At 38.8% G+C, this 22,620-nt stretch overlaps 1 protein-coding gene across 7 annotated transcripts in view; it reads right to left on the bottom strand.

The window, feature by feature from the left end:
* Nucleotides 1-22,620, bottom strand: part of DTNA (dystrobrevin alpha) — a 300,965-nt gene that overhangs the window by 175,968 nt on the left and 102,377 nt on the right. For 6 of the 7 annotated variants that reach the window (XM_008051371.2, XM_008051378.1, XM_008051384.2 and 3 more), the window contains exon 1: nucleotides 21,290-21,505. The exons of the other annotated variant lie outside the window; for it this stretch is intronic. The gene's annotated coding sequence lies outside the window, so the exon portion shown is untranslated. Of the gene's footprint in view, nucleotides 1-21,289; nucleotides 21,506-22,620 lie in introns of those variants that run through there. 7 annotated transcript variants of the gene reach the window in all.

Below are 22,620 nucleotides of genomic sequence, written 5' to 3'. Positions count from 1 at the left end.
TATTTCTGGTTGCCATTTATGTCTCTACACCTTGAATTTCCCATCTTCCTTCTTTTCTGTGTCCTGATTTAGATGTGTTTACTTTTATATCTTAGAGAGAGCCTGACATGCTGTTGAAAATACTCTTTAAACACCCAAAGTGTAATATGCTCAACCTCTTTCAGAAAAGTTTAAAAATTTGAGTGTGAAATTCTTTTAATATATTAGAATCCTGCACCCTATTTAAATGTATGGAAGGTATCCAATATTTTACCTTGGGCTCAAGCTCTGACATATTGTTTTCTCTATTAGCTCTTCTCAAAGCACAGTTCTCAAGGAAGAGAGCAACAACTTGTCACCAGATGTCTAATTAGGAAGATATTAAAACTTTTGGTTTCCTCCTTGCCGTTTCTCACACACAGAAGCACAGAATGTCTCTTCCTGTCTTGACTCCAGATGAAGCAGCCATAAGAGCTTAAACAGACAAAAAGTTTTGAAGGGGGTTGGGTGATAGAATCAGACATATCTTAGTTCAAATCTCTAGGTTGCCATGTGCTTCTTGCATGCTCTTGAGCAAACAACTTAAGTTTTTCTTACCCCTGATTTCCTTATTTAGAAGTGGACACAATAATTTACCTTATGTAATTCCACGAGAACTGAATGAGATGATTTTGGACATCTGCATTGTCCCTATGAGTTTCTGACGTTGACTTCTGTCGAACTTTCCTTCCAACTTTCCCTTTCCTCCATTTTCCTTGTGATCTCTCGAAATGTCTTCCGGGGCTGGCTTTGTTTCCCTTCAGAAATAAGGAGGACTATGGAATCAGGCCTGTGGATTGGAATACGCTTTCCCCATGGCCATAGTGACCATTCAGGGCTACGCACACAACCCAAGGCGGGCTTTGACACTTACTTGTTGGGATCATGTCTGAGTTGTCAAGAAAAATTTCCTACTGGGGATGTGAGGCTGGTGGTGTGTGATTTGGGAGCCACTGACAGCCACTCTACCTGCTGCTTGGAAAGCCCCTGTCCAGGAGCTAGTGAGAGAGACAAGATTGGTTTATGTCATTTGAGTAGGAGTCACTATGAATAGAGTTAAGCAGAAATGAGCAGAGTCTAGAAATAGGGAAAGATAGGGCTTTGGAGATGTCTTTAGGGTCTCTAGATCTAAATGAGTCTGGAGCAAACTCTGCCTGAGTTCTTGTTATTTATGTAAGCTGATTCCTTATTTTATTTTATTATTTACAGAGATAGGGTTTTGCTCTATCACCCAGGCTGGAATGCATGGCACAAACATGACTCACTGCAGCCTCGACCTTCTGGGCTTAAGATATCCTCCTGCCTCAGCCTCCTGACTACCATACACAGCAAATTAAAAAAAAACTTTTTGTAGAGATGAGGTTATCACTATGTTGACCAGGCTGGTCTCGAACTCCTGGCCTCAAGTAGTCCTCCTACTTTGGCCTCCAAAAGTGCTGGGATTATAGACATGAGACACTGCATCCAGCCTATTTTTTTTTTTTTTGAGGAAAAAATATTTCATTTTACAATATTCATTTCAAAAAATATTGAAAGAATATGTATCATGTCTTCAACAGTGGTAATCCTAGGATGAGAATGAAAATTTCAGGTAGGGAATTTTGTACTTTTCATGTTATTTTGCAATAAAAAAAAAATTTGTTTTTTAAAACTAGTTGCAGTGGATTATTTCTTGAAGCTGCAACAGAAGAGTCTGTTTTCTTGCATTACTTGTCAAAATTAGAAAAAGGTCTTGTTTTTTTCCCTCTCTCAAAATCATTTTTGCCCTGATTCTCTATTATACAGAAAAATTCCAAAAGCTATACAAAGGAAGATAAAAACCATACTATCAACTTTTGGGTTGATATTCTTCTTGCCTCTTTTCTATACATAGCTGCATTCATATTGAGTGTTCAATTTAAAATTCTTACTTTTTTTTCTTTTAGAAAAAGGGTCTCACTGTGTTGCCCAGGCCAGAGTGCAGTGGCACAATATAGCTCACTGCAGCATTGAGCTCCTGGGTTCAAGTGATCCTGCTGCCTCAGCCTCCTGAGTAGCTGGGAGTACAGGTGCACACCACCATGCCTGGCTAATTTTTTTCTTTCTTTTTTTTTTTTTTTTTGTAGTGATGGAGTCTCACTATGTTGCTCAGGCTGGTCTCAAACTCCTAAGCTCAAGAGATCTCCTCACCTTGGCTTCCCAAATGCTAGGATTATAGGCATGAGTTACCTCACCTGGTCAAATTCTTACTTTAACTTAATTGATATCACAGCATTGCAAAAGTAATATATATATCTGCTGATGAAAATTTAGAAAACACAGAAAGGTAAAAATATATAAATTAACCTAGTAGCCATAGATAATTATCACAAACATCTTGCTTGATTTCCTTCTTTCTATCTTTTTCTGCCTTTTCTCCTCCCAGGGCCCTAATATTAGGATTAGATAGTAGATGGCATTTTATAAAAAGCATATTCTCTCTCACAAAATATTTTTATAAGATACTTTAAATTATTTTCATCATGTAGATGTACCATAGTTTATTAAGTGGTTTTTCATTGTTGTATATTTAGTTGGTTCATAGAATTTCATATTTTAAATAATACTATGATTAATATCTTCATTTATAAATTTTGGGCAAAAATATCTCCATTTTAGACATGCTTAGAAGTAGAATTACTAGGTTAATGGTCACAAGCATTTTATGTCAATTAAAGGTATTATCAAACTGCTCTCCAGAAAATTTGTACGAATTCTCATCCCCACTCCTATCTGCTTAGCAAACACTTCTTTACAAGTTGCATAGAATTTCTTAGCTATGGAATGACTTTCACAATTCATTTTCTTGCTGTAAGACATTTGGTTGTTTTCAATTTTTCATCGTTATAAATAATACTATAAAAAGGCCCTCTATACATAAATCTTTGTATCAATTTAAGATTATTTCTTTCTTTTAAAAATGATCTTTTGTAATCAAATTGTTTTCAGGTCATTGATACATACTGATATGCCAAATTGCTTTCCAGAATTATTGTATACATGTATACAATAAGTATGAGAATGGCTTTCAACTTCACTAACATTACATATTACCACTATCAAAATAAAGCAAAACAACTCGACAATGACAATCTAAAAATTTGACAGTGCCACAATGTAATTTTATTTTTAATTTCTTTGATTAAAAGTGAAATTTACTATTTTCTCATATATTTTTTTTACCAGTTTTGGTTGTGAACTACCTATTTATGTCCCTTTCCTATTTTACTGTTTTCCTACATATTTTGCACAAATTCTTTTTACATTAATATTATTGACACAGTGAAAAGACATAACATGGAGTAATATAGCCAATATGCAGCCACTTAAACATTTCTTAGCTTTGTCATATTTTTCTAGCAGTTCATTTTAATTTAGGCTCTAATCCACTAGCCAAGGACAGAACCGGTTTCTCGGAGGTAGCCATTGATACTTGCTTTACAACCCCTCCCCAGCTTGTTTTGTAAATAAGTTAACCTAATCAGCCCTAAATGGCCTTCATGACACAGATCCCATTCACATGGCAGGAATCATGTGACTAACCCACCCATCTGCCTGCAGTCCATCACCTGACACCAGTACCTGTGCTTACCTGCCCTCTGTGATGATGTGGAGGAGACCATCACTCAATCACCTTAATGATCTTCCCCCATCAAAGGGAAGGTTTAAAAACATTCAACTTTGAGCAGCCGTTCGCCATTGCTTTATTAAACTCTGATGTGGCTCTTTGCACTTTGGCCCTCTCCTCTACCTTGGGGAGTGAATCTTCTCTCTCTCTCTTTTACTTTCTAGCCATTGCTCTGCTAAGCTACGGTCTGGCCATGTGCTCTTTGAGCTGTGGCCGCCATGTTTTCTTAACTTTGGCTTCCTTCCCTACCTTTGGAATGTGAATCTCCTCTCTCTCTCTCTCAAATTCACTTTCTAAATAAACTATATTTTTCCAATCTAAATTCTGTGCAGTTCTTTGCATCTTTTGTGTGGTACCAGATCACAGATACCAGTTACTCCTTGGTGGGCCTGACCTATTTGGAAGCTTTGCTGGGAAATATTTTAATTTAACATTTTTTGAGGTCCCATTGAGATCCCCCTACTGGGAGATTTTGGTACCTAATACATTTCATCTCACAATAGAATTTCTTAGCTATGGAATGACTTGAGCTCTTCATCTTCCTGTTACTCAACATTTGGTTGTTTATAATTATTCACTGTTACACATATGTAATATACACCTCACATGTATATTGGAGATATACATTATATGAATTATTTCTATTATGTTTCGCATAATTGTCTACATTAGGAAGTTAAACATTTTATGACAAGCATACCATCTGTAAATAATACATGCCCCTGAAGGGTGCAGGAAGCGACCAGAGGGGTGGCTCCCGAAATGGCACTGACACACCAGACAACAAAGGCCCTAGGTCCCAGCTTCTGTGAGCACAATTCCCCACGCGCGCGAATTTCAAACCTTCCCGCGTGCGAATTTCAAAACTGCAAGCCTCCAATCTGTAGCCAGTTTTGTTATGCGTCCAATAGGACTATAACACGGCATTGGCCCCACCCTGCTCCCATGCAGCTCCTTCAATAGGAACATAGCATGGCCCATTCCGGCCCCTGTCAGGCTGATAAATACAGCCCTCTCCCCGCAACTCTCTCTCTCGGTCTCTCTTTCTCTCTCTCTGTGTCACTCTGTCCCTCTCTGCAGCTCTCTCCCCACCTCTCTCCCACTTCCTCTCTCTCTCTTACTCTCTCTTTCTCTCTCTCTTTTCCTTTTTTCCCATTACAGATCACCTCTGTAACAGTCGCTTTAATAAATCTCTTGGTCCTGGCCGGGTGTGGAGTCATTACTGGTGCTGAACTTCTTTCATTGGTGTCGTAACTCTGATTGGGTGCTCCCTCACCTTTGTGCGGGTGTATTCCTGTAGGCGGGATCCCTGACCCAGCGCCAGTGGCCACTCCAGCCCTCCTGGACCTTCGCCACCATTTTGAATGCGTGAACTGCATCCACCAGCAACCATTGGATAGGTGAGTTCCCCAGACATGAAAGCCTGAAACTTGCCCGGGGGGAACTGGCTGTTGATCGTCTGGCAGCCCCTCCAGCCCCAGGGCGAGGGGGAACACACCCTGCCTCGGCCTTCATGGCACAGCAGACCCTAAAGCCTTCCTCTTCTCTTTCATCTCTCTGAACCCTTAAAACTCCTGCGGCTGCTGGGCTGCAGCGGGCCCCAGGGGTCCCACGTCTGCCAACCCACAGCAGCCTCCGTAAAATTCTCTCTCTCTCCCCCCCCAAGGAATCCCACGAATGTCAGGCTGCAGCGGACCCTGGGGGTCCCATGTCTGCTGGCCCACAGCGGGTTCTGAAGGACTCCCGTATCTGTCAGGTAACAGGGAGCCTTGGAGGCTCCATGTTTGTTGCCCCACAGTAAGCCCTATTCAACCGGCAGGAATCTCGAACACGCTCCCACCCGCCGCCCGGTCAAGTGCTTTCCGTCTGGTTCAAAAATTCTTGCGAAAGGTGCCTTGACCCCCTTGGTTCTCCAGAAGGACCCTGGTTGTGCCAAACCCCTGTGACAACAGGCTTTGCCACAGCCACACTTCTCGGACAGCCGACTCTTCGGGGGATGCCCTGTTTAGTCTACCTGTCTCACCATGGGAGGCCCGTCATCCCTGCCGGCCAATTCCCCTCTTAAACAATCTCACTATCCTTTCTCTGTCCCGATATTAAACCCAAATGCCTAATTTGCCTCTGCACACAGGACTGGCCAACATATCCCTTAGACAACCAAAATCAGTGACCTATATAATTTCTGTGAGCGTTCAAAACAGTGGGTAGAGATTCCCTATGTTCAGTCCTTTTCTCTCCTCCGTGAACATCCCAGCCTCTGCCTCAATTGCAATCCCTCTAATCTCTACCCTCCACTCATGCTAGCATCTGCCGCCTCTTCTACAACTTCTCCTTCTCCCCTTGTTTTACACACACTTCAGCCTCCTCTCCAAAACTCCCCTCGCCCCACTGCAGACACTGTAAGTCCCAGTTCCACTACCCCCTCCTCCATCTCAGATTTCGACCCTGCAGACGAGCCCCCCCCCTTACAGGCAGCCTCAACAGCCTCAGGTTCCCCTGCCCCGACTCCTCTACTCCGGCAGCTCGATCCCTATATCCTCCCCTTCCAATTGTTCCCCAGTGTAGCCCTCCGGTAACCCGAACCAAGGCCGCACCAGTCGTCCTAGCAGTTTACTAATATTGATTTAAACTCTATAAAGGGACAAACTCTTTTGGCTATATATTTTATCTCCCAGTCAGCACTGGGTATTAGGTGCAAACTCCAAAAATTAAAAAAGGGCCCACAAACCCCTCAATTAGAGCTATTGGACACGGCCTCTAAAATCTTTAACAACCAAGAGGAGGAAAGAATACAGGACCACCAACATAAGCAGGAAGCACTTCAGCTTTTATCTACCACTTTAGCAGAAAAAGCCACCACTGATAATCTTCCACCCCAGATGGTCAATAGCAGAAGGGGTACATAGCCCCCTTCCCAGGTTTGTTTCCGATGCCATCAAAATGGGCATATGACCAAAGACTGTCAAGCCCTGCCCACCAGCAAAACCCTGTCCCAAATGCAAACAGCATGGACATTGGGCTCACGATTGCCTCGTTCATCTAGCCGGAGGAGAGCACATGGCCCAGAGGCTTGCTGCAATTAAGGGACACCAGGCATCTTACATGATCTCAAAAAGGGATCTCTTGGGCTTGCTCCAGTCAGGTTGACTCGCCCCTAACTTGGTAGCCCCAATGTCTTCAGAACAAACTATTAAACTAACCAAGCCTAGGGTGGAAATATCAGTAGCTGGCGGGGTTATATCATTTGTTATTAATATGGGTGCTACATGCTCAGCTCTACTTAAATTTCCTGGTCCACTCCTTCCTTCATCCCTTTTGGTTGTGGGGGTACAAGGCATGATATCCAGGCCCCTCACTATGCCATTACTTCCATGTGTTCTGGGAAATAAAATATTTCAACACTCTCTCCTTATTATGCCAATGTGTCCAGCTCCATTATTAAAAGGGGACATTATGACAAAAGTTAAAACTCATATTATTCTTTACCCTGAGCCATCACCACTGTGCTTTTTGGGGTGCCTTTTGTATAGCTTTAAATTTCCCTAATAGTTCCACGTTGGATCCTATCTAAGCCCTTCCACTGCATATAAACTTATTGCTTTGGTTAAAACTCTAAGGTTAGGAAAAATGTACAGAAAGTAAAGAAAGTTGGTGGTGTAAGGTATGTTTTTAATAAGAAAGGATAAAGAAAAGATAAATAATTGTATAGGAAAGAATAGTGTATGGTACATTTTTGTTCTATAATAGAATGGCTGGTTAAAGAAAGTATAGAACAAAAATAGAAGGTTTCAGCATGTCAAAAATGGTATGAGCATGTCAAAAAATGGTATAAGTATGTCGAACATGGTAGGTGAAAGTTTGTGAAAAGAAGTAAAAGAAATTCTGTAAACACTCGAGGCTACAAAAAAGGTTTAATTAGCCCCCCCCACTGTCTCTTATAAAAAAGCGAGATTTTCTTTTTAAAATTGTTGGACTATCATTTTGACTAAATAAGTAACTTTCACAATAACTACTATGGTTTTGTGTTATAACATGCTTTTGAAAACTTTGCTACTTAAACTCTTCAAGTTCTTAATTCAGTCTCTAGGGTGAGATAAGCAGCAAGCTCCAAAAACCACACCTACCCCACTCCCTTCTAAATTGCCTAAAGGCCAGGTAAATTAATTTCACTAACAACATTGCCAAATTGCTAACAAACTTTAAAATCTCCTTCCAGGCACAAGGATTACTATCCAACATAGAATAAGTGACAAAATAACCTGGACTTCACTCTCTAGCATATCAATTGTTATAAAAGTATATCAGCACTTAACTTTTCTTTTAGATATGCTCTCTTCCAGGTTTTCTGTCTACCTCCACAGCCTGCTCGAGGACAGTTGGTTACTACCATCCTTGTGCTCATTAGAAGACTGACCAGAATAGGTTGCTCTTCTACACTTACAAGGAACCTTCATGGAACACTCACCTGTGGAAATCTACACCTTCAGCGCCTACATTTGGGCCCTGCTCTGGCTGGTTCTGCACCCTTTCACCACCTTACCCCCATAACGCCCCCGACCAGCAGGAAGTAACCAGAAAGAGTAACGACGCCCCTCCCCATAAAAAACAGAAAAGGTAGGAATGAAGGGTGCAGGAAGTGACCAGAGGGGTGGCTCCCGAAATGGTGCCAACACACCAGACAACAAAGGCCCCAGGTCCCGGCTTCTGTGAGCACAATTCCCCGCAGGTGTGAATTTCAAACCTTCCCACGGGCGAGTTTCAAACCTGCAAGCCTCCAATCCGTAGCCAGCTTTGTTATGCGTCCAATAGGACTATAACATGGCATTGGCCCCACCCTGCTCTCATGCAGCTCCTCCAATAGGAACATAGCACGGCCCATTCCGGCCCCTGTCAGGCTGATAAATACAGCCCTCTCGCCGCAACTCTCTCTCTCTGTCTCTCTTTCTCTCTCTCTCTGTCGCTCTCTCCTTCTCTGCAGCTCTCTCCCCGCCTCTCTCCCACTTCCTCTCTCTCTCTTACTCTCTCTTTCTCTCTCTCTTTTTCTTTTTTCCCCGTTACAGATCGCCTCTGTAACAGCCACTTTAATAAATCTCTTGGTCCTGGCCAGGTGTGGAGTCATTACTGGTGCCAAACTTCTTTCACCCCCTGTTCATGCAGGGAGGCAGCATAGAGCAGTGGTTAAGTACACAGGCTGTGGCACTGGTTGCCTTGAGGGAAGTCAGTGTCTATCTTTTAGGACTGTTCGAGGGTTAATTGATACTTCAGATACAGTCTTTGATGCCTTACCTATTTCAAGTTCTTAACCAGTGTTAGCTATCACTCATATATTTCCTTTGTCTTTTAACCTGCAATTTGTTGATGGCATTTTTTGATATGCAGAAATTTAAAATGTTACCGTTGATAAACATAATATTTTTTTCATTGTGAACCTTAATTTTTATATTTAAAAACCCTTTTCTTTCACAAGTTGTTTAAAATTCCTCTAATTACTCAAAAGGAAAGAAAATGTGTATTAATTTAAAGACTTTCACATGAATGTTCATAGTGGCTTTGTTAATAATAGTAAAAAAAAGTGAAAGGAACCCCAATGTCCATCAACAAATGAATGGATAAGCAACAAATAAATAAAGTAATAAAAATGAACATATTATTGACACATACAACAACATGGATGAATTGCAAAATAATTACACTGAATGAAAGAATCCAGGCCAAAAAATGTATTTACTATATGATTCCATTTATGTAAACTCTAGAAAATGCAAACTAATCTATAATAACTGAAAGTAGATCTGTGGATGTCAGGAATCAGGGAAGGGTAGATGGGAGGCATTACCAAGGGACTTGAGAAAACTGCTGATGATGGAAATGTTCACTATCTTGATTCTAAAAATGGCTTAGGGTATACATATTATGTGAAGACTTACTAACTTGTACACTTTAAATAGTGTTGCTACTTGTCAATTACATTGCAATAAAGCTGTTTAAAAATCCCTCTACATTTTTGTTAATCTTGATAGTTTGATTTATCTTCAGGACTTAACTCTAATCTAGCTGGAATTTGTTTTGTGGTATGAATGAAGATATTTTCCATCTTGATACTACTTATTGCATGATAATCATAATCTTCCCTATTGACATGTACCACCTTCTCTAGCATATATTAATACACATGCTAGAATTTGTTTATACTCCAGAGTTTTGTCTATATTAACACTTTCTTTAATTATAGTTCAACTTACAAAATCATAATTATAGCTTTATAATAGGTTTAATAGCTGGTAAGAAAAGTTCCTTTTCATTTTAATATTCTTTCCTTGCCTAACCTAATCAAAAGAATCCCAGATCTTAGCATTATTATCAGAAGACAATATTTAAGCCCAAAGAATTATTTTAATACAGTTTAAAATAATAAAGGTAATAAATGCTGCAATTCATTTTTGTTCTTGCTTTTTACATTTTAAGAAAAGGTATAAGTGAAAGGAAGTCTAAATAGAAGCAATACTAGTTAAGTAAGGAACTTCAGTTGAGCCAAATTGAAAAAACACGATTGCTGACAATTATATGCCCTGGCTCCTTTTCTCACTAGTTATCACAGAGAATTTGCCAGGGGTAAGAATATTTTTGATATCTCTGGTAGGTAGGAAAGATAGCTAAATTCAAGGGTGATGTTGGGTAAAGGTGAGTTGTAAAGAGTATAGATGGTATGTGATATAAAGACAAAACACGCAATTAGGGATATAACAAGGCATTTCCTAGACGAGAGAGAATTGTATATTGTTTGGTTGTTGCATGGATATGGAAGACAGAGTAGTTCTGAGGCTCATAAGAATTTCCTTCTATTGGTTTTGCCTACGTGTAAAATATCTGCTTTGTTGATTTCTGGTTTTGTCCACCTGAGTTATTTTAAGTTCACTCATTTAGATGTTAGATTATTTTCTTAAATTACAAAAAATTGCTTCACATTTTTTTCTGCATTAGTTTCCCATGTTAGGAGTTGTAACTGTTGGCTATTATCTTCTACTCCAAAATAAACCTTTTCATCAAATGTGTGAGAATCAAAACGATTGCTTTTGAGTCATACAAAGAGACAGTAATCAGGCAGTTAGCACTTATTAAATACCTACTGTGTACATAAACTACCTTGAAAGTGTTTTTAAAAAGAGGATGTAATCTGAATAATCTGAGTAAATGCAAGAGCTCTTTATTTCTAATAGCAATTTTCTAAAGGCAATTCGCTCTCACTGAGGACATTTTTACATTTGAAGGTGAGAGGGTGTTGAGTGAAGCAGCATGCTTTAGTAAACCAATAAATTAAAATTTATGCTTTGCTATCAAACCCATTTCCTCTAAGAAAGTCATTGAGTGTGATTTTCTTCATCCTTGAAAGGGAAATGATGGGCCCATCTACCTTTCATGACTGTAGGAGATTTAAATAAAATGTAATCAAAATACTTTGCAAACAGTAAATCACCACACCAATTTAGCTATTAAGGTTAATAAAAGCGTGTTACTTCTCTAGTAATAAACTACATACAAATTTACAGAGATTATTTCAGAGACCCCATGAATCACATGATCAACACATTCCCTAACAGTTGGAGGAAACCATTGCCACTGAAGCTCATGGAGGAGCAGCCATCGGTGATGGGGGAGACATAGCAGAAGACAAAGTTGTAGAGACAGATTCCCCACCCCACACCCTTCAGCCCTCCCTTCCCCAGTACCAGAGTGGTGAGAGATCTGTGGTAATTTCACTTTCTTCCTTGTTTTCTCATTGGGGGAGTTAGCCATGACATCATTGGCTAAAACCCTCTGAATTCTCAGGTCACAGAGAAAGTCAAAGGGAGTCTATAGGAGCCACAATGCAGCTGACAAGGCAACTTCTGGTTACTCAAACTTGAGGCTTTACCTTTCCTCTCTCTTCTGCAGTCTCCTGTACCCCTCCAAATTCCTCACATTTCTGTTGTCCTCAAACCTCCTCTGCCTCTGCTTCTTTCTTATCATGCGTGACCCAAGCAGCAACAGTCTCTCCAGAAACTCCAGTACAACACAGGCGTTGTTCTTGCACTGCCTGTATCTATGATGTTTAACTATCTTTAATCCTGCATCTATTGACTTTCTTATTAGTTGGATTTCAAGCCAACTAATTTTCCATAAAATCCTTTTTGTGCAGAGGATGACAACCTACCCACCCTCAACTAGCCATCATGATAGGAAAAAGGGATCAGAACCCAAGTTTGTATCTGACTTTGCTCTAGGGTCTGGTTGGGTTCTGCCTGGAACTATCCACTTGACCTTGACGTTGTTATCCATCCACCCCTTAAGACTATGCCTTGGTCAGCCTCTGGCTTGACTCCCCTTTCTCACTGCCAACCTCTCACTAGCTCCCCTAGGTTATAAAAATGTCAGAGCATTTAATTCCCAGCAAGACAGCGATGAACAAATTGACATATTATTCAAATACCAAGCGTGGAAAGGGATTTCATTTGCTCTCATTAGTACCATTAGCAACAGTAATTCCCTGTCAAAAGGTAAGAGCTAGGCAGATATAGAACACTCTTTGAGGTAAAAACTTCACTTGTGCCAGTCAAACTGCTTGATAGTATCTGGGTAGAAAGAACATTCCTTCAGTATATAAGGGCATGCTGCTAAACAAAGCTTTCTTCACATTGTACATAAGAAAAATCTAAACCTGCCCTAAAAATCTTGTTACTATTTCTGAGCAGTGTCATGTAGAATGACATAAATACCAGAAAGTCTTCTAAATCGTATTACATAATGATAATTGCTAACATTTTTAGAGGTTTACTATATGCCAGGCACTTTGTAAGCACTTTATAAGAGCCATCTTTTTACATATTATAGACTTCATGTAGATTAAGAGTAGGCAGGATGGTGTAATGGTTGAGCTTGTTAAATATAGATCTCTCTTATTAACTGCATGCTGTTTGAGAGATTACTTAACCTCTCTGGCCTTAATTTCTTTGTCCATAGAATAAAGATGATAAAAGTACTCAGCTCATGAGGCTGTTGTGAGGATTAACAGAGAGATAATAACAACTTATATGTCTTCAGTGATTTCCATGTGCTAGTACTGTTCTCTAAATGGTGATTAATTAGTTTAAATTTTAAACAAAAAAGCACTTAAAGCAGTATCTGGCTGTTAGAAAGTGTTCTATTTTATTCTGTCACTCAAGGGACTCTCACATAAAGTGCTCCTCTAAGTCCTCCTGTATGTTTGGGTTTCCTACTGTCCAGCCATACATGAAAAAGACTTACATGGTCAGCACATTGCCCAAATGGCTGCTATTCCTTCCTCAATTGCCCTGGCTTGCTGTTACTGCCAAAGTCCTCCTTACAGACAGGCTAATGCCTATACTCTTCAGTAATACCTTTTTCCTCCTTCTATCTCTTTGTGTGTGTGTGTGTGTGTGTGTGTGTGTGTGTGTGTGTGTGTGTGTGTGTGTGCGCCTGTGTGTGTGCGTGTGTGTGTTGGAGTCTCACTCTGTCTCGCAGGTTGGAGTGCAGTGGCATGCTCACGGACACTGCAGCCTCAACCTGCTAGGCTCAGGCGATCCTTCCACCTCAGCCTTCCAAGTAGCTGAAACCACATGCATGTGCCAAGACACCCGGCTGATTTTTTTATTTATGGTGGAGAGGAGGTATCACCATGATGCTCAGGATGGTCTGGAACCCCTGAGCTCCGTCAAGCCTCTTGCCTCCACCTCCCAAAGTGCTGGGATTATAGGTGGGAGCCACTGTGCCTGGGTTCTTCTATCTCTTTTATGATCAAGACCACACTCCACCTCTTCCACCTTTTTTCCTGCATTTTCCCAACACTCTTCTTCGAATACACTGACCCTAATGCTTTGGAAGAAATCAAAAGTAATTTCTTCTTTGAAAACAGTAGGGACTCTGGTGCTGGAAGTAACGACTTCCACTAGCTTCCGACCCATAAATGAACCTGGACATATTGCCAAGAAGGGAAAAAATCCATCTAAATGGGCAAAGACAGAAGAATATTGTATTCAAGTCATAAAGTCAATTAGAAGACAGCTTCTACAATAATAAAGGGAACTGTTTTTTAAACTTTTCTAAATGATGTCTAATAATATACTTTAAAATTCTTGTATATTGGAAAGAAAAAAAATCACTATTTGTCACACCAAAGAATGTTAAGCTTTCAATGAAAAAGACTTCATAAATATTAAGTTCCTACCTTAGTTACATTCTATCCCCAAACAATATTGTGATTGTGCCACACATTTCAAGAACATAGAGGATGTAGTGGCACTTGCTTCCAACAGGATGATTTATGAAGGGGTCTTGTTTGAAAAGTATCCATATTATAAGATAAGCCCAGTTTCCTTGGCCACAGCAATTCTGCTCTAGTGTTGCATGCAGTAATTTACAATTTTCAAGGAATCTTAAAAAATAAATCAGATGTTTTCTACCTGACTTATTGCAAAGACAGGCAACTAACAAAACACCTCTCAAGTCTACCCTTTTCTTTTTCTCTTTAAAAAAATTTTTATTATAAAGATGTGGGGTACAATTCAGGGTTAGGTACATAAACATTGATCTTGCAGGTACCCTTGATGAGGTATGACCCTCCCTCCCCTAGCAGTTTCCCTCAACTGCCAATCCCACCTCTGCCTCCCCTGACAGTTTTCCACTAATGCCAGTTGCTTTCTTATAGCATTATAATTGCTCAAGATCCACTTATGAGTGAGAACATATGGAACTCTGTTCTTTGTTTCTGTGATATATAACTGAGTATGATTGACTCCAAATCCATTCAAGTTGCTGCAGAGTCCATATATTTGTCCTTCTTTATGGCTGCATAATATTCCATTGTTGGTCTACCCTTTTTCAAAATCTTTCACTCTCTTAGTTCAGAATCTCCCTCATCTTTGTTCTGGAGGGTAGCATTAACTTCTGGACTTATTTTTGTCTACCCAGTATAGTCTCCCTCTAGTCTATTTTTTATGCTGCTGCCTCAACTTCTTCAAATGCATAAGGTTTCCCACAGTATTCAGGTATAAATTAGCTTAAATTCCACAGGAGGGTCTATAAAAACACTCAATGGAAGTGGGGACTCAGCATGGTTAACAGGGCTGAATCTGGTCTGACATCCCACTCTGCACTCATTGGTATTGCAGTAGCCTCAACAACAAATGAAAGCAATATTTGCTTCATAGGTTGTAGTAAAAAATAAATAATGCATGAAAAATGTTTGGCCAGGTTTGGTGGCTCAGCCTGTAATCCCAGCACTTTGGGAGGCCGAGGTGGGTGGACTGTCTGAGCCCGTGGGTTCGAGACAAGCCTGGGCAACTTGGCGAGACCTTGTCTCTACAATAAATTAAAAAATTAGCTGGGCATGGTAGTGAGCGCCTGTAGTTCTGGTTACTTGGAAGGCTGAGGTGGAAGGATCTCTGGAGCCTAGCAGGTTGATGCTGGAGTGGTGAGTATGCCTGCACGCCAGCCTGGGTGACAGGGTAAGACTCTAACTCAAAGAAGAAAAAAAAAAGAAAGAGAAGAAAAGAAAAAAAGAAAAAATGTCTGCATTAATGCCAAGTAATCAGTAGTTAATTATTGTGGTTGTGGTGATGATGAGATGATGATGATAATGGTGACGATGACGATGATGGTGATGGTGGTGGTAATGATGATGGTGATGATGATGATGACGACAATGATGATAATGATGAGAGTGATCTGGTCCCTACACAACTTTCTGAATTCTGCCCTCATTACACCTTTCTGACTAATTAGACTTACAGAGATTTTGATACTTATTCCTCCCTGATTTATTCATAATGCTTTCTCTCTAGTTTCTCCCTTCTCCAGTCTCCTACTTAACACTCACTATTTCCTCAAGGCTTATCCTAATGCTTCTTTCTCCATAAAGCATTTTCTCCCCCTCCTCTGTAACATCTGCTCTGCACTATTTGACTCCTAAATGGATTCCAAGGAAGCACTGAATCTAAGGACTCTGGACTGTCATTATCTTCTCAATGTCAAGTGCAGTGTCTGACTCAAATATATTCCATATAAGTCTTTTATTTAATAAATAGGAAAATGAATGAACGTTAGAATTCTGAAGCCAAAAAGCTATAGAATATTTGAGACTGAGATCTTGGACTTACAGATGCCAGTATCAATGAATTTCCTTGATCAGTATTTCTCTATATAGAAGGAAAATTTCATAAGAATACTCACCATCTTGTCCTGTATCAACCCAATTCATCAGAGATGCTTGAAATGAATCCTCATTAATGAAAGAACCTATTTGTTGTGCCTAATTCTAGAGACTCACTGTCCAATAAAATAGCACTAGTCACATATGACTTTTTAAGTGTAATCTACTTAGCATTAAATAAAATTAGAAATACTGTTCCTCAGTCACTGTAGCCACCTTTTTTTTTTTTTTTTTTTGAGTTGGAGTCTCACTCAGTTGCCCAGACTGGAGTGCCGTGGCCGCTCCCAGCCACCACAGACTCGATCTGCTGGGCTCCAGCGTTCCTTCCCCCTCAGCCTTCCAAGTAGCTGGAACTACAGGCATGCGCTGCCACACCCGGCTAATTTTTTTGTTTTATTGTAGAGATGAGGTCTTGCCAAGTTGCCCAGGCGGGTCTCGAACCCGCGGGCTCAAGCAATTCACTCACCTCAGCCTCTCAAAGCGCAGGATTACAGGCTGAGCCACCGAGCCCGGCCTGTAGCCACCTTTCAAGTGCTTGATAGCTACATGTGGTTAGTAGTTACTGTATTGGTCAGTGCAGATAGTGAATATTTCTAGGCTCTCAAAAGTTTTTATTGAACAGTACTGCTCTGAAGTTCTGCCTCTCCACTTCTCCTAAATGTAAGGTTACTTTCAAGTCCAATTATCCTCTGCCCATTCTTATATGAGGAGAAATTTCTTTTGAATAAATTTCAAACAATAGTAATGTGGAAGTAGATCCTAGTCAAAATGTTTTATTGTTTTCTATCAAAGACAAGCCACCCCAGATTTTACTATTTGGCATTTCATTTCAGCAAAACTATAAAAAATGTATTTTCCCTCTCAAATCCCAGTTGATATGAGACTTCTTATTTGCAACATCAGTTGTGAAACAAACACACATAGATGGATAAAAGGATATATAAACTTTTTTTTTTTTTTTTTGATCAGGGTCTCACTCTGTTGCCCAGACTAGAGTGCTATGACACGATCACAGCTCATGGTAGACTCTACCTCCTGGGTTCAAGCAATCTTTCCATCTCAGCCACCCAAGAAGCTGGGACTACAGGTACATGCCAACATGCTCAGCTAATTTAAAAAATTTTTTTGTAGAGATGAAGTCTCGCTATATTGCCTAGGCTGGTCTAGAATTCCTGGGCTCAGACAATCCTCCTGCCTCAGCCTCCCAAAGTGCTGGGATTACAGGCATGAGCCATCATAACTGGTCAGGATTCATAGACTTTTAAACTTTTTAATGTTAGTATTTTAATAACCCAACATATGTGTATACTTTATGTTAACTCATCTAGTGCATAGCAGGACCCAGGCATTCTGATTCGTAAGCCAAGACTCTTTTCCTACACCATGCTGTCTTATACATGTTCGATCTAAAGAGTGAGGAAGTGGAACAGTTAGGTAAGCATATAGTCATGTCTGTGACTTCTTACAGCTTTACAGTTTCTAGAGCAGAGATATGAGCTGGTGTGTTACATTTCCCAGAAGATTTTTTTCCAGAATGAATTTCTAATAGCAGAATTGTTAGGTCCACGGATATGAAATTTCAGTCTGCCACACATTGCAAGGACGACAAACAAACAACCAAAACCCCTCAAGCCCCAAAACAAACCTATGCTATCAAGAGCAGTGTATGAGAGTTCTAATTTTCTACACCCTCCGTAAACCAGGTATTATCTACCCATCCACTTCCTTTCCCTCCTTCTTTTGCTTCTCCCTTTCAAAAACATTTGCTAACTATTAAAATGGCATTTGTTTGTTTGATTTTCAGATATTTTAAAAACAATTAGTAGGGTTTTTTTCCCTTATGGATGTATGATGCCTAATTATATATATTATGGATATTTACTTTTTCTCTTTCATATGTGTTGCAAATATTGTTTCTAATTTGCTATTTGTCTCTTAATTTTACTTATAGCATTCCTGAAGAAATAAGTTTTCATATTATCACTCCTTATGGTTTCTGCCTGTGAGGACATGCTTTTCTATCTCAAGTACTATATTTTCTTCCACTACCTTTATAGGTTCACATTTTATACTGGAATTGCCAATTCATCTAGTATTTTTCTTTCTTGTGAGAAATGGGTAAAGGTAAATTATTTTTCTGAGTAAATTTTTCCCCAAACATATCAAAATGAATGGGTTTCAAACATAAAATATTGTTTTATTCAAAAATTATTTTAAATTAAAAAACATAATTAAAATATTGAAATGGTATCAGCGGTGAATATTTCATAAATTATTATGTAAATTACTACAATAATATCACTCTAAAATGTATTAAGTTAATATTATCATGAAAGTGAAACCAGTTGGTAACCCCTTTATATACTAAAAATATAACTAATCATTCTTTCCTAGAAATGAGTTTACTCTTTTCTTATCAGAGATGGCTCACGCATTGAACAATTCATGATAAGTTTAATCATTTTTTATGAAAGCACCTAATACTTATTGAATGCAGCCGACATATTTTATAATAGGGTCTGATAAGAACATAACAAGTACATCTATTGTTAGTGATTTATAAATGCTATCAATGGAATTAATTAAATTCAAGAGTTAATTTCTGAGAATTATATTACTCATTGGAAATTTCCACTTTCTTTCTAAAAATATTGGCCTTTTACTACATAAAGAGCCAAGAGTTTTTAAAGTATTAGTCTCCAAATTAATCATTAACGCCAACATCATTATCATTTTGATCATAGTACCATTACTTTCCTTTTCATTTGAAAAGTTTTAGAAATCTTTAAAAAAAAAAAAAGCCCAGCTGTTTTCATACCAAAAAAATGACATAGTGGTCAGTAATAAAATCCATTTTAATAAAATGATAGGTTCAAAAATAATTTCTGATAATAAAATCTCTAAATGATATTGAGTCATCATTCATTGGCTTGATCTTCACTCATTTTAGAAATATTGTCTTGGGTTTCAAAACCTGATATTCATTTTCTAGAAGAGACTGTACTGTATTAGACAATACAGTTCTTCTTTATCATGACTGTTAAGCATCTACCTCTTTAAAGGAGGCAAATGTTTGCAGATAATTATCTATCTGTCTGAGAGTCTAGAGAGCTCTTAAAATTAAAGCTAAATTGTTTAGGATCACTACCAACCATTCAGAATTTACAATAAGGCATGATTTACACAAGAACTGACACAAATATTATTCAATTCAAACATCTTGGCAAAATTTCTTATTTAAAACAAATATACCAAAAATCAATTTTGCTTCTTAAGAGTGTAAATACCAAACTAACTATAAAGCTTCCATCATATGATCTCTCAGTGACAATGACTTCAGAAATGGATGTGTACATAGGTCCTAAAGTCAGCTGAATAAAGATCACAGAAGTTTGGGTATATATTGGTTTTACACACTTCCAGCTTTAATGTGTAAGCTAGCTAATAGCCCACCACTACAAGAACAGAAATAAATTCAATTATAGAATTTTTTTTTCACTTCAATTAATAGAAAGGAACTAACTATGCCTTATTGTGTATTTTAAATATGAAACAATGAAATGATACTTTTCTAGTAATTTCGCCTTATCCACACTATCTCTTTTCTCTGATATACAGAGGTTAAAGCCATTAGAGGAAAGAAGTAAACGTGGGTAACAGATCATTTATGCTTTTATCTTTACCTTTTGTCTATCTTTTTATATCTTGTGTTCTCTCTCTGTGTCTCTGTCTCTTTTCTTCTTTCTCTTCCTCCCTTTTTTATTTTTCTTTTATTAAAAACTGACTATTTTCTACCTCAGACATTGTCAGTTTGGAGAATTTCATACTTTAAAATATTTTACCAGGTTTCATTTTTCACCAATTTGGGGAACTCCCTATTCTCTAGTAATAACAACTTCTGCTCGTGAAAATATTTTATGCTTTGGAGGACATGCTAATAGCTCATTCTGTATTCACATATCAGAGGGAAAAAGAAAAGAATGGGCTACAAGCGTGAACATTTTACAAATGTTAGGTGTTATTATAATGCTTCTGATATTTGTTATCATGGAAACAGTCCTCTTTAATTGAAATTATGGTAAAGCAGTGTTTTGAATAATGATTATAACTCCTTGCTCAAACTTAGAAGATGGCTATGACCATATGAAAACTAGAGAGATTTAAGAAATAGCAATGAGAATCACAAAGCATAAATTAACAAACTTTAAAAAAACTGAAGTTTCACTTTTCCAAGAACGTGTGTTGTGTGACAAAATTGGGATAATTTACTGGTTTTAATCCTAATTAGTGCCAGTTAATGGCAAATAATTGATTTTGGTTCACTAAGAAAGTGTTTTTCAAAATATTTTCCCATATGAAAACATTGCAGGTGAGCAGTGAATACACCAGAAAAACGGTGGAGCTCTGCTACTATTTAGTCAGGTTTTATCTCTAAAACCTGCTAAGACAACTTTGTTTTAAAAGGACAGAAGTTACATAGGTTAGCTCTTGGCTAAAAATTAAAGGAAATCCTAATATCTTAGGAGAAAGTCAAACATCAGATGTCACAGAAACCATGAACAAGGAACTGAAATAACTTATTGATAAAGAAATTTTCTTCTCCTTTAACTTGCTTTGGGTGCTCCAAGCCTCCCATTTTGAAACAAACTGCTAGGGTGATATGTAAACAACCCAAGAGGAGGCTTTTGCTCTCTGGGAACTGATGCTTCACAAAGCCACACTGAATTGTTTACATTCGGTTCTCACCAACCTCTGAGCAAAAGAGTTCATTTTACACTCACCCATATTGTATTTACTTCTATTTTTAAATCCTCTGATACACATACAGCCACAATGCCTGAAAGAATAGAATGTTAACGGAATTAAAATATGTTGTAAAAATTTTAGGTAACACTGAACTATTCATGTTGGAGGAGGCTGGCAATAATATGATGAAAGAAGAGAAAAAAAGCGCACATGCAATAAAAACACTAAATAACATGCTGGAGAACTTTGTCCTACTGCTTAATTTGTAGAAGAGACAAGTAGCTTTGGACTCATGCCACTAATAAGGTGTTCGCTTAGAAAAGCGGACCATTTTCAAAGAATGAAACAAGAAAACACTCTGCTCAGTTTCACATTGATCTGAAGACCCTGATGATTGCATTCTGATGATTTCCTCTGCAGTTTTCTTTCTTTGACTTAACATACACACACGCTCACACACAGTACCATGGAATTATACAAATTTACAACGTTTCAGACTTTCAAAAGAAAAACAGTTGAAACCAGAGGTGGAGGAGTTGGGGGTGGGCAGGAGAAATTTGTCCCGTGCCCATGTGGGGGTGGGGGTGGCGGCGACAGTGAAATTCCACCCAGCAAGTTATGCCACTGCGACACAAGTCAGAGAGTTCAGTTTCATAGATTCAATTGTGCCTTACCTGGTTTTGTAGTTAAATACACCAACATGCTCCTAATTTCTCCTCTGAAGTACTACATAGGCTGAAAACTATAGTATTTGACCTTACACATTTCCGCAGAAGAAACTCCAAAGTAACCTTTAACTTCAATAAAAAGCTGTGTTCATTCTTCCCCTTGTGCTCAACACGCAGCAATCTAATACACCTCATCATGTGGTCCGTTACCATGGTAGCAATGAATCCAGCTGCTGAAATACAAAAGACTGACAAAAAGTTGCTTTTCTCCCCTCCACCCACCCTGACAAAGTCAGATTTTTTTTTTTCTGTATGACAAGTCTAATTTGAATATGCTTCTCTTGCTGACTCAACTTCATGAACAAGAAAAAAAGGCTAACGGAGGTATGAGAATAAAAGATCTCCCAAAGCGTTGAAACTAACTAATGAAATAACTATATGCCTTTTAAGTCGCCACTAATCTCTGGAAATACTGATCGTTATCTGCTACTTCTGCCAACTAAATATTTTTAAATGTCAGTCACTAACTTAATAGGATATGCAGCAATAGCCTCACAGCTCCTTTAAAAACATAAAAAAATACATTAAATTATTCAGTAAACACAGATGCTCAAAACACTACATCAGTGTACCAAGGGCTAGTCTCAAAGTGCTTTTTTCTAGAGCAAACTTCTAATCACAGCTTGGATGTGGGAGGTAAAATTCTCCATTTTCTTTTCATCAAAACCCTGTGTTTAACTGTTATTTAAGCAGATTAGATTTCAGTTCTATTTAAATGGTTCAGAGATGTAGTTCTGTGGCGACACAGTCTGCTAGAATTAGCCAAGCTATATTTGGGGGGGTTCAATATTAAGAGCAGGGGTCTTGGAGTTGGAACGATATGAACTCTGAACAATCCCAGGACTCCCCAGAAGGGAGTCTATGGCTGTGTAGTTAAGATTTAAGACATCACCTTCCACTTACTACCAGTTCTTTAAGGAAAGGCAGAGGGAGTCCCAGCGACTGGAGCTGCCCCTCATGTCAGCACAGTCCTTCCTCCCACCAGGACACATTCACCAGCTGGTGACCCAGGCCTCCGGTGGGTCACTACTTTGTCCCTCTGGCCTCATATTTTTACTCTGCTGCTTGTACAGCCTGCTTATTTCCCAAATTTAGCTCATATTTCATAATTTGTTTACATATCTATCTTCTCTTTTTAGACACAGACTCCCTGAGGAAGAGGAATATTGTCTTATTCATGTTTTTATACCAAGCCACCAGCAAAAGATTTGGCATTAGATAGATAGGGCTACTACTTGAATGGATAAAGAAGGGAATGAAAGACTGGAGGAAGCCTC

This window comes from Carlito syrichta, unplaced genomic scaffold, assembly GCF_000164805.1.
Source record: "Carlito syrichta isolate Samal-C Ts95f unplaced genomic scaffold, Tarsius_syrichta-2.0.1 Scaffold65441, whole genome shotgun sequence".
NCBI classification, from domain to species: domain Eukaryota; kingdom Metazoa; phylum Chordata; class Mammalia; order Primates; family Tarsiidae; genus Carlito; species Carlito syrichta.
The sequence above is the reverse complement of the archived record's forward strand: the minus strand, read 5'-3'. Positions and strand labels throughout refer to the sequence as shown.